Source organism: Schistocerca piceifrons, chromosome 3 (genome assembly GCF_021461385.2).
Source record: "Schistocerca piceifrons isolate TAMUIC-IGC-003096 chromosome 3, iqSchPice1.1, whole genome shotgun sequence".
In the NCBI taxonomy this organism is placed as follows: Eukaryota; Metazoa; Arthropoda; class Insecta; order Orthoptera; family Acrididae; genus Schistocerca; species Schistocerca piceifrons.
The window spans coordinates 583,133,950-583,147,283 of NC_060140.1; the positions used below are offsets into that span (position 1 = coordinate 583,133,950).

A 13,334-nucleotide genomic window follows, 5' to 3' on the forward strand; every position below is an offset into this window, starting at 1 on the left:
TCAAAGCAGTTGCCTACAGAAAGTCGGCAAGAAGTACACTAACAGCCAACTCAGTTCAGTAACTGAAATCTTATCTAGTATTAAAACTGTTACACAAGGTGTGCCACAGTATTTGGATCTAGATTATTCCTTCTGTGTAATGACTTGAGCCTGAGCACACAAAACCATATTATTTGCAAAGGACACATCTGTTCTCCTCAAAGGAGACACAGAGACTGTTCAAAAAGGTGTGAACTTGGCTACTGAGCAACTCAGCAACTGGGCTACAAACCATAGATTAACCATCAACACTAAAAAGACTATTTCCATGAACAAGTTGCAAATCCCTCTCAGCCCCCTGTGACAGTAAATAACCAAACAATAGTTACTAATGCTGTGTTCAAATTCCTGGGTCTGTGGGTACAAGGTATCTTGAAATGGAATAAACATATTGAAAAGTAAATGCCAGAATAAGTACTGAAATCGTGATAGCTAGGAAACGGTAACAAGTGCATACTCTGCATACATACCGGCCCACCTAAAATGTAGTGTGATATCCTGAGGAAATTCTAAAACTGCCCTGAGCACTTTCAGAATCCAGAAGAGAGCCATGAGGATCATTAATGGACACAGGTCTAAAAATATACCAATGATTACACAAGGAATAAAGGTATCATGTGGGACAAAAAGGAAACTTTATTTACTATCTAGGAACATCTGTGGTGACAGCATTGTAATGCATTCCAAAGAATACTGCAGAGTATTGAAGTAAGTAATCCAGAAATCTAAGCAACTTTATTATGAGAAAAAGATAACTACAACAGGCGACAAAATAAAAAACTATGTAGGATATAGTGAAGACAGAGACAGGTGGGGCCAGAATGGAACAGATAGCTCTAAAAATATATGAGACATTGGTAACAAGTGCATGTAGTGTGGCAAACTTCTTAAAAAAAAAAAAGTTCTTTGTTTCTGTTACTGATAGTTTGGGGTAACCAGTCCCTACAAATAACTTCAGTGAAATGGAAATGACACTAACTTCTCCCATCATAAAATTCTAAAAATCAAAGTATTTTAGTGGTTATGATAACATGTCAATGAAGTTAATCAAAGAGTGTTTATGCGAATTGAGTTCTACTTTAAGTTATTTGTGTAACCAACCTATCAGTGGAACATTTGCAGACTACCTAAAATATGCTGAAGTTAAGCCTCTATACAAGAAGAGGGGCAAAGAGATACCATCAGACTATTGAGTTATTTCACTTCTGCCAGCTTTTTCAAAAATATTTGAAAAGATATGTTGAAGTGTCTTCTTAACCATCTGACTGCAAATAATATAATGTCCAAGTCACAATTCGGGTTCATTAAGGGTTCTGATATAGAGATGGCTATGTGCATGTACAGTGAGAAACTATTTAATTCATTAGATAACAAATTAAAGGCTACTGGGATTTTCTGTGGTGTGTCAAAAGCCTTTGACTTTGTGAATCACAACATTCTCTTAAGTAAATTAGAGTTATACCTAACTAACAGGAAACAAAGGGTGTCGTCGTGAAATATGAGGGCGGTTCAGAAAGTAACCTCCGATTGGTCACAGTGCGGGTTGTGGGGGGAGTAGCGACGTCATCTGTGCGTTCACGCACTCAACAGGTCAGTCGGCATCAAGCCATGGTCGAGTGAATGTCGTACCTGCGCTAGTTTAGTTTTTGTGGCAGTTTGAAATGTGTGCTGCAATAGAAAACCCCGCCAAATGTGAAGTGCGTGCTGTCATAAGGTTTTTTACAGCCAAAGGATATTCTGCAGCAGCTATTCATCGTGAGCTTTGTGCCGTGTACGGACCAAGAGTTATGAGTGAAGGAGTTGTCCGTGAATGGGTACGTTTATTTAAAAGTGGACGAGAAAACGTTCATGATGAAGAGAGGAGTGGTAGACCATCATTGGTGACTGACGAACTCGTTCAGACAGTTGATGCAAAAGTTCGTGAAAATCGACGTTTCTCAATGTCGGAGTTGTCTACTGGTTTTCCACAGATTTCTAAGACTCTCTTGTACGAGATAGTGACAGCAAGATTGGGTTACCGTAAGTTCTGTGCACGATGGGTGCCCAAAATTCTTACCGACCACCACAAAACTCAAAGAATGGCCTCTGCATTAGACTTTCTGTCACGTTATGAGGACGAAGGAGAACCATTGTTAAACAGAATCGTGACCGGTGACGAAACCTGGATTAAGTACGTGAACCCTGAGACAAAAGAACAATCAAAGATGTGGGCACATTCAAATTCGCCTACCAAACGAAGAAAAGCCTCGCAAGATTTTTCTGCCAGAAAACTGATGGCAACGGTGTTTTGGGATGCCAAAGGGGTGTTGTTGGTTGAATTCATGGAACGTGGTACGACCATTAATCAAGACGTGTACTGTGAAACAATAAAAAAGTTACGACGGGCTATACAGAACAAACGCCGTGGTATGCTGACTTCCGGTATCGTTTTTTTGCATGATAACGCCCGTCCTCACTCTGCTCGCAGAACAACGGCCCTTCTTGAGTCCTTCAAGTGGGACGTTATCAACCATCCACCTTACAGCCCAGACCTGGTGCCAAGTGATTATCACCTCTTCATGTATTTGAAGAAATGGCTCGGGTCACAGCGGTTTGATGACGACGAAGAGCTCAAAGATGCGGTCACAGGCTGGCTCCAGGCACAAGCAGGTGATTTTTATGCAGAAGGAATTTCAAAGCTTGTGAAGAGATACGATAAGTGCCTCAATCGCTATGGAGACTATGTAGAAAAATAGTGCAAAGATGTAGTTGTAAGATGTATATATTAAAATATTTTTATTTAACTTGGTGTATTTTTTTAAATCAACCGGAGGTTACTTTCTGAACGGTCCTCGTACATATGGTGTAAGCAATCAGTCTTCATCTGATTGGAAACTAATTACATGTGGTGCTCCTCAAGGTTCCATTTCAATTCATGGCTTTTGCTTGTGTACGTTAATGACCTCTCATCTGTTACATTGCCAAGTTTGTTCTCAGATGATACAAGCATTGCAAAAAATAGCAAGTGAAGTACAGATTTAGAAATGGTCGTTATAAAATTTTCACTGATGTTAATAAATGGTTTACAGCTAATTCACTGTCATTGAACTTCGAAAAGGCCCACTACATGCAGTTCAGAACCTGTGAAAATTTCCTTCCAGCATGTATATAACATATGAAGACATGCAGATAGAAGAGGTTGACAGCATTAAATTTCTGGGACTTCTACTTGATAATAAAGTCAATTGGGAAGGACATACCACAAAATTGCTGAAGTGTCTAAACAAGTCTGTATTTGCAATGTAATTGATGTCAGATGTAGGAGATATAAAGATAAAAAAAATCTTGCATACCTTGCTTACTTTGATTCAGTTATGACATATAGGATCATATTTTGGGGGAACTCATCAAACTGAGCAAAAGTTTTTTGAGTGCAAATGTGTGTAATAGGACTCATTTGTGGTGTATATTCAAAAACATCACTTTTAGCCTGTTCGAGGAACTGGGTATTCTAACCACTGCTTCTCAATATATTTATTCCTTAACGAAATTTGTTGCAAATAATGTGTGTCTACTTCCAACCAGTGGCTAAGCGCATAGTATCAATACTAGGATTAACAACAATCTACATAAATACCTAAATCAATTACCTTGGTCCAAAAAGGGGTCCATTATTCAGGGACACATTTTTTCAATAAATTGTCGGCAACCATTAAAAACTTTGTTTCAGATAAAGCACATTTTAGACATCATTTGAAAGCCTTTTTGGTAGGTAACTCCTTCTACTCTATAAATGAAAGTCTTAATAGGGACTGTTAGATCAGATTAAGTAAAAATGTCTGTTAGATTTCAGTTTTGTTAGTACTTGGCCACAAAAGTCAAGATTAGTTATTTTGTATATGTTAAATTTATTAAAAGTACATAAATGTGTTTTATTATGGCAGTGTATTAATTCTGTAAGTAATAGCAGTTCCAGTTTACTGTAATATATTCATATATTTTGACAAGTTTCCTGACAAATAACCAGGGAAGTGATTATTATATTCAAATGTTTTATGCTTTCCTTTCTGACATGTTCCACACCCATCAGAATCATCTCATTTTTGGAACTGTGGAACAAAAACTGAATTTCATCTAATCTAAAGTAAACCTAGATATGCCTGCAAACTCGTCTTGAGGAAGTTGGAGGTTTTAACGCTGCCATGTGTATACATTCTTGAGACTGTAAAATTTTTAAGGAACCACCATCCTGACTCGAGAAATCTAGTGAAATACACAAACACAACACCAGAATAAAGTCAAAGTTGCAGGTGTTATGCTCAGGCCCTCAACTTTGTTAAAAGGAAGCATTCCATGTGAGCCTCCAGCTGTCCAACAAGCTTCCCGTATGTATACGGTCTGTTAAAGGGAACATTCAACTTAATAAATCCGTGAAGTCCTAATAGCTGTGTCAATGCTTTTATTCTGTAGAGGAATACCCAAACAATTAATATTGCTGGTCATGTGTAAGTTCAAAACATGAACCATTCAGTGAAACTAACTTAGTCAGTTTGTTGCAATGCAATAATCTACCCATAATATATCAAAAATGTTAACAAATTTTGCTCAACATCTGTATCACATTGTGTGCTATCAGATGACATGGATTAAATAAAGAAATAAACAAGTATTTTACTTTTATAATTTGGAAGTCTAGATTGGGTTGAAACCAGGGGGATTTTACCACACAAGCAATAAATTATCAGATGTGGTTCTGCGACTGTACGAACCTATGTATCAATCAGGTCAAAAGGTGACAGCAGACAACTGGTTTACTAATATTGGATTGATAGAAGAATTAGGGAGGAAAATAATTTGTCTTTTGTTGGGACAATGAAGGAAAAAAGCATGAGATTCCTCTGGAGTTTGTTACCAGTAAAGGAAGGCTGTCCACAGTTCACTTTTTGGCTTCAGTTCACTTTTTGGCTTCAAGAAAGGCTGTACTCTAGTTTCCTATGTTCCTAAAAAAGGGAAGTGTGAAACTGTGGCATCAAGTTTGTTTGCAGATAATTCAATAGATGCTGACACTAGAGACGGAAGCCATCCATTGTAACAATTCGTAATAGCTCCAAAGGTGAAGTCGACACTACAGTAAGTTGGACGCTTTATACAATGTTGGCCCGTAGTTACAAACTGTTTTGTCACATTAATGTGACCAACTGTCAAAAGCCTGAATAATAACCTTTTGCAGTGCAGACTGCTGCAAGGCATGCAGGAAGTCAATGAGGTTCTAGAAGTATCGACAGGAATGAGGAGCCTTGCTGTGGCCAGCTCCTATAGGTTTCTTGGTTGAAGATCTACGCACATACACTGAGAGCTGTATGACATGTTGCATTATCCTGCAATACTATCATGCTGATGGAAAAACGAACTGCATGTATGGGTGTACATGCTCCTCAAGGACAGATGCATATTCTTGTTGGTCAATTGTGCCTTCCAGAATTAAGAGATTGTCACCCAGGGACACGAAAACTCCCTCCTCTGGCCTGGAGCCTTCTGTAGTGGCCTACCCAGTATTTTAGGTAAAACTGCTAAATCTGTACTGTAAGTGACGGAAAACAGCAGGGAGGCCACTGTGGAGTATTGCGTCAGCCATGCTACATGTAAGGCACAATAACAGATGTGCAAGTGAGATGCAAAGCGAGGGTAGCTGAGCACAGTGGTGAACTGCCCTGCACAGCGAGTCATTGCCACTGCACTTGAGCGAGTCTCTTTGTTATGAGCAACATAACTAGACACAGAGTTTGAGAGAAACAGGCGGGCAGTAATGGAGTATAAATGAGGCTGAATTTGAGGACAGGATGTCATTCAATTCAGGGACTTGGTTATTGCTGGGTAGCTGCACCACGACGCCGGAGCACCACTGGACCATGAGGTGGCTAGGCAGCTCCAGCAGCAGCCTCCATTTCAAGACCAGGCTGCACCTGCCACCACACTGGGTCCTCCTTGGGACTGGGTGCTACAGTCCTGCTGGCCTGTTGCTGCTGACGCTGAAGTTCAGGGTGTCAGAATACCAGCTACGGTCTGTTACCTGTCCTAAGGGGTAGGGGTTGAGACCCGTGCATAGCCGTCTCTGCCACTGTGGATTGAAGAACAGTGGAGTCGCCACCTGGCACGTTACTCCACCGGGAAGTGCCGCTGTTAAAACTGGCCATCTTGCCTTTGCTGCGGGGCTGGAGTCCTGACGCGGCATTGCTGGGTGCCATCCTAGCAGCCGACACCAGCAGCACTGTCCAGAGCTCATGAGGAGAAGTGTGCCTGCCTCACATAGAACTGAAGATATAATAAAGTTATATATTGTTAAATTGTTCACAGCATTTCCACTGGCTCTCACCACCTATGGCATCACCACAAATGCACCACCCGTACACAGGTGACACTATAGAGTGGTGTCAGGGGACTGATGTCGCAGCAATTAACAGTGGAGGGTGTGCCACCCCTGCAGCACATAGTTTGAGCCACAGCCCTCAGTGACTTCATTGGGGCGAGTGAGACTGTTTTGTTCTTGTGTGGTGATAATCATGGGGTTGAAGTTTAGAGGATGTGATTTGATGCATGTTCCATTTATGAGACCAGAAGAACCTGTGGATCTGTCACAGTTTAGGAGTAATGGTAAAGATGAATGGTTAGTTCCTGTATGTTGCATTCAGTGTAATTTACTTGGGCATTCAACGCCTTGTGCTGAAACAGTAGCAGAACTAGTTCACTTGTAACAATTTTGGGCATGTGGCTAGACAGTATAGTGTGTCCAAATGGCTCATGATTAGAGAGAAGCAGTAACTTGGGAGAATACTCTAGGACAAAGTGTTCTGTGCGTATTGTTTTTTGTTGTGTAATTTCTATCTTGGATAACGGGATCAGGTGATCCGGTTCAGAGCGGACAATGTGGTTATGTTTCATGAACTAGCAGGAAAGAATTGTGAGATAGAAGTGTTGAGGTCGCAATCTCGAGGAGTGGATCCGACTGTGGTGAATCTTGTTTCTCCTTTCTATGATAGAGTGTCTGAGGATATGTTGGCATTTAGTGGAGATTTTAAAATCATCAGATGACATAGGGGTTTGGTTAGATAAACAGTTGTTGCCGATCACAAGGTTATATTTGTCAAGAGAAGCATAATAGTGCACAGTTTTCTTCACAAATAATTAGGGATGGTATCCAGGAGACATAACAAGGCAGTAGAAGACTTTTCAGCTAGAATTAGGAAAACGAGCATTAGGAAAATGAACATTAACACGTATGAGCTCTCATGAAACAAGATAGTGCTGCAAGAGGCAGAGCAACGAGCACTCGATGCCTTTTGAAGGGGTTTGACACCGGAAATGTCTGGGAGAGTGCACATAGGGCCACCTAAGGCTCTTCATGAAGGGGTTAGGTTAACTTTGGAAAATGAAGAAATTGATAGGTTGACAGGGTAAGAGAGTGGAAACAGGTATTTACATTGAATTTAAGTATTCTAATTGTAATCGAACGGGATCTGTAAAAAGACCATGTTACCAATTACGGAATCCACAGAACAACTGGAGTAACAGGGTCGCCAACAATTTGGTATAAATGGCAGTAGAGGAGGTTTTGGTCAACGGCAATGTTATAGGAATAGTAGTAAGTGTAGTCCAGGGATTAGCAAGGGTCCGTTAAACTTAAAAGGGCCGTCAACAGGAGTTCCCAGTAGGAATAAGTTTAGTAAGAACAAACACTGTGGCAGAATGTGCCATAGTGGTATTGGGGATAGAAGAATGTATAAAGTATTGTTGGACACAGGAGCCATGCGTGTCAGTAGCCTTGAGAGAATTAGTGGATAGGAGGCAGTGGAACCCACCATGATAAGATTTATGTGGGGTAGGGGACAATTGTTGGGGTCAGTAGTGGTGAATTTTTCAGTTTGAGCAATGTTTAGGTACCTATAAGATTTATCTGCATAAACAAATGAGATATATTAATTTATACAGGCAGCAGTTGAATGCGCTAAAGGTATATTAATTCACATTACTGCACATGTAATCTGAGAGGGCAGTGGAAAAATTGAAAATGATATACCCTCAGATTTTTTACCACCACCTATCTTGGTTTAATGCTTGTAACATAGCTCTTCTGTTCTCACCTAGTCCACCTCCGTAGCGTAGTGGTAGCGTTTCCGCCTACCACGCAGTGGGTCCAGGTTTGATTCCTGGCAGGGGACTGGTTACTGTGTGTCCTTCATCATTATTTCCATTATTGTTGACACACAAGTTGGTGAAGTCGCGTCAACTAAGAGGGACTTGCAATACTGTGGCTGAACTCCCCCGCATGGAGCCTTCCGGCCGACAATGCCGTACGATCATTTCCCCCCCTCCCCCCCTTTTTTTTTTTCTCCTGCCATGGTATACAGACTTATATCATTCTACATGTGTCTAACAAGGGCAACATCAACCATTGCAGCAAATCTTCAGATGCACGAGAATAATCTTCAAGAAGACAACCACCTTATCGTCATTGACATTGGTGTACTATGAAAGAGAAGAGGTAATTATCATTAATAGGAACAGAACCTTAAAGACTAAATATTTCTATTTCATGTTGCAGAAGATAGAAAGCAGTACCTGTTGTCATGTCTGGCATGGTGCTTGTGTAAAAGGAAAAAAAAAATACCAATTGACAAGCACTGTTTACTATGACATTATCGACATACCTTTCTCCCTCGCCAAATTAATTGCATTTTTATACAACAACCAAGTTTAAGCAGTGTGTGGAAGTGATGTCTCATGTAAGCGAGGGGTACAGCATGATCCCAGGGTCAGATTTTCTGCAGCAGGATTCTGCCATAATTGACCTTCAACAAGGTTTAGTGGAACTGAGTGGGAAGACAATGTGACTTGGGTAACCTGTTGTCAGTGTAAACCTGCTGTGAGGAGTGTCTAGTATACAAGACGGTCTAGTTAAACCACAAGCAATAGCATTAAGGCTTGATTCACATGGCGTCCGGCCGTCCTAATTTAGGTTTTTCATGATTTCCCTAAATCGCTCCAGGCAAATGCCGGGATGGTTCCTTTGAAAGGACACGGCCGACTTCCTTCCCTGTCCTTCCCTAATCCTATGAGACCGATGACCTCGCAGTCTGGTCTCCTCCTCCACAACAACCAACCTTGATTCACATGATTTAGTGTCGAAAGGCACTAGATCACGATGAGTGAACAGGGAATCAAACTTACCAGTAAGTGTGATATGTGTTGTAGAGCTGTTGGATGATAGTCAAGTATTAGATACAGAGTGTTGTTTGGTGAAACATAGTATTGTATGCTTAGAGGAAAGGTGATACCCATGAGTGTGGGTAATTTTGGTGCTGAAGATGTAAAGTTGAGGGGGGGGGGGGAGGGGGGGGGAGCGGGAGCATTATTAGCTACACTAGAGATTCTTGATGAAGGTTGCCACACAGGAGGTATGAGCTATAAGGGGGCACAGGTGCTGTTAGGACTGCATTTAATGAGAAGTTGAAGCATTTGAAATGAGCAGAAAGAGCACAGTTAGATGACCTATTACTAGAATTCCAGAATCTGTTTTTTCCGAGAGGGCCATTGCCTGCCTCGCCAGTAACACAACACAGGATTCCAACAGGAAATGAAGCACTGGTATACCAAAGACCATATGGAATACCATAGTTGTTGCAACCAGTTTCAGGAGAATTCATAAATCAACAATTAGATGACATTAGTTACAGTGGCACCTGAAGATAGACCAAAAACAGCTTTCTCACCAAATGGGGGACACTGCCAATATAGGAGGATGCCTTTTGGGTTGAAAAATGCGCCGGTGACATTCCAGTGATTGCTAGATGGAGTACTGAGAGGATTGAAACCTTGCCGTTGTTTAGTATCTCATGAGGACATAATCATCCATTCAAGGGGTATGTAGGAACATAGACAACATCTAAAAGAAGTATTTAGCAGATTATGGGTAGCACGTGTCACACTCAATGCTGAAAAATGTTACTTTGTGCTGGAGGAATTAAACTATTTATTTAGCCAGATCATAAGTAAGGATGGGGTAATGATTGATCAGAGTTTGGTGCGAGCAGTGCAAGATTTTCCAGTACCACGAACTACCAGGGAGTTAAATCTTTCTTCTGGCTCATGAATTATCATAGAAAGTTCATTACTGCAAGACCACTTAGCAATTGTTGAAGAAAGGAGTTAATTTTGTGTGATCGGAGGAATATTAGGGAGCATTTGATCAAGTTAAAGATGATGTTGACATCCAGTCCAGTTTTGGTGTTTCCAGACTTTCAGAAAAAAATTATATTATCATGTGATGCTTAAAACTATGCCCTTGGCTGTGTTTTGAACCAGGTCAATAGTCAAGAACATACTGTTGCGTTTGCATCAAGACAATTGAAGGCTGCAGGTGATAACAGACCATGCAACTTTAAAGTGGTTACTAGGCTTGAAGGAACCATCTAGTAGATTAAAAAATGAGATGGGCATTGAAACTCGGTGAATTTGAGTGTGAAGTAATCCACACGCCAGGAAGGAAACACGGTAGTGTGGATGGGCTAAGCAGAAAGACAACTGTAATACAAGCACTGGGTAATGATCATGCGGAATGGCGAGCAGCACAGAACACTGACAAGATACGTAGGCAGTATAGAAACAGCAGAAAAGTGGTATGCATGATGGATTATTCTGCAGAGAAACAAAATTAGGGGCACGAGTGGTGGTGCCGGCCAAGTTAAAATTGGAAGCATTACGTGAGTGAGATGCGTGACCACATTTTGTCAGGCCATGCTGGTTGCAGGGCGACGAATAGAAGGTTGGCAGAACAGTGTTGGTGGAAAGGAAGAAAGAATTATGTGGATCAATACATCAAGAATTTGGTGGATTGTGCACTGACGGCCAATTTCAGTTGGAAGCAGGTATTGTTGCAAAGATTGACAGAAACAACAGAAACTTTTGATTTCATTGGGGTGGATTTGTGAGGACCATTCAGCTGAACACCAGTGGTTAATGGTTTTGTGCTGACCACAGTAGATTATTTTTCTCATTATGTCAAGATGGTGCCTATGCTGGACCAACAGGCAATCACAGTCACACAGCCATTAGTTCACAGATGGATATTGAAGTTCAGAGTGCCACAGATGATAACAGAACAGGGGACAAACTTCACGTAGGCATGATGAAGGAATTGTGTTGGTCGCTGAGAGTGAAGAAGTTGAGGACTAGTCCACTACATCCACAGGCTAATGGAAAGACAGAGTGAATTCATAGAATAATTGGGATACATACCCAGCTTTTGTCGTAAACGCATATAACTCTAAAGTACATTCTAGCTCTGGGTTATCACCATTCAAGGTAGTGTATGGCAAAAAGATACCATCATCTTTTGACATGATTGACGAGAAAACTGGCAGAAATTTTGCAAGAAAAGTAAAGGAGCTATGGAGCAGGGTGCAAAGAGCAAATACGATGGCTTGGAGAAACAGGAAGGGACATTGAGGTGTGGGGACGTTACCACAGTATAAGGTGCACCAATGGGTGATGATGTCGAGTCCATATATGCCGAACAGAAAGACAAAGAAGTTTTCAACACAGTACCAGGGCATGTATCAAGTAAACTACATCAACGGTGGATGTGAAGCTGCAGGTGTATTGATTTTCTGCAGTTTATTTATATGTATAGTGTAGGATGTAATGTTAATAATAGTAGGGATAGACATATATATTTATTTGTGGTAATCTTAGCAGTAGAACAATACAATGATCTCTGTTCAGAGACAGTAGGCTTCTTGGGGGAGAGGAGGTGATATGGATACCTGTCCTCAAGTTGCTAGGTGAAGGAAGAGAAGAAAGCTAGTTTTGGCAGTACTGTACCTCCTCACCAGGGACTGTGTAACGTTGTTTTCCAGACTGCCAGGTGTGGTATTTTCTAGACATAAATGGTATTTAAGTTTAGTATTTAATGCATAGGAGTTATGAATTCAAACCAGGAGGCTGGAAGAAGTAATTTAGGGGTGCAAGAATTGGCGATTAGTAGTGGGAAGTAGAGACAGGTCTCAAAGGAACACCGGTATTTGCTCGGGGCATATGCGCAATTAAAGGAACAGATGCAAGAGTTGATTGAAGTAGTTCTGCATGAGCTTTGGAGAGTAAAATAGGGATGGATAGATGCTGGCAGTAGAATATTGAAGACAGTCTTTGGGACAATAGATGCAAGTGATGTGAGCAAATTGAATGAAATGAAATGGCAGAAGCCACAAGAGAGTTAGCAGAAGCACATAAGGTGAGTGTAAAGTGGCATTCCACACAAATTATGAACTTGGAGAGTGGTGTGCTGAAAAACATATGCATGCTCTGCCAGCTGACTAAGGAAGTAGTGAATTATGCCAGGACCTCGGCTAGTACCCTGAACCAGAATTTGTAGACAGTGAAAGGATGTGTGCAGGTATTAGATGTGAGGTAAACTTTGACAAGGTTATTGCAGTCGCTAGGTGACAGCAAATGGTATGCAATGGTCAAGCTAACAGATTTGCAGGAGGCAGTACATCAGGCGCTACATGGTCTGTTGAGCCCTGTCTTGCTGTCACCCAAGCAATTTCTGAAGGGGTTGAGGAAGGTGAAAGGAGAGTTATTATCAGAATTACAACTTGTAGTGGAACCGAGTAGTCAGAACTTACCATTGTATTACCATAGCGCACCAGTGGGTGTAGTAACAGATAGCGTGCGATTGTACCTATTAATAAAAGTACCAGTAGTTGGAAAACACGCAGTATTTAGGTGCTACACAGTGACAGTTCTCTAGTGAATCACCGAGCGAGGTGGCGCAGTGGCTAGCACACTGGACTCGCATTCGGGAGGACGACGGTTCAATCCCGCGTCCGGCCATCATGATTTAGGTTTTCCGTGATTTTCCTAAATCGCTCCAGGCAAATGCCGGGATGGCTCCTGTGAAAGGGCCCGGCCGACTTCCTTCACTGTTCTTCCCAAATCCTATGAGACCGATGACCTCGCTGTCTGGTCTCCTTCACCAACCAACACACACACACACACACACACACACACACACACACACACACACACACACACACACACACACACAACACAACACAACACAACACTCTAGTGAATCTAGCAGCAGTTGGGAAATTTATGCAAGGAAGGGACGAAGGGGTGTTACTACTGGCAGAAGACAGAGATCAACACATGGAGATGAGTGTGGGTGAGGTCCAGGACTTTCAGAATGGTCTGGTCACCATATGCCCAATTCACAATGTTACAATGAGTAGAAACACATGCATCTGGAAACTACTTAA

The 13,334-nt window shown here is 41.5% G+C and overlaps 1 protein-coding gene across 1 annotated transcript in view; it reads left to right on the forward strand.

The window, feature by feature from the left end:
- The window catches only part of LOC124789371 (transmembrane protein 237-like), a 69,678-nt gene that overhangs the window by 30,828 nt on the left and 25,516 nt on the right, over window positions 1-13,334 (forward strand). The gene's annotated exons all lie outside the window — the stretch shown is intronic.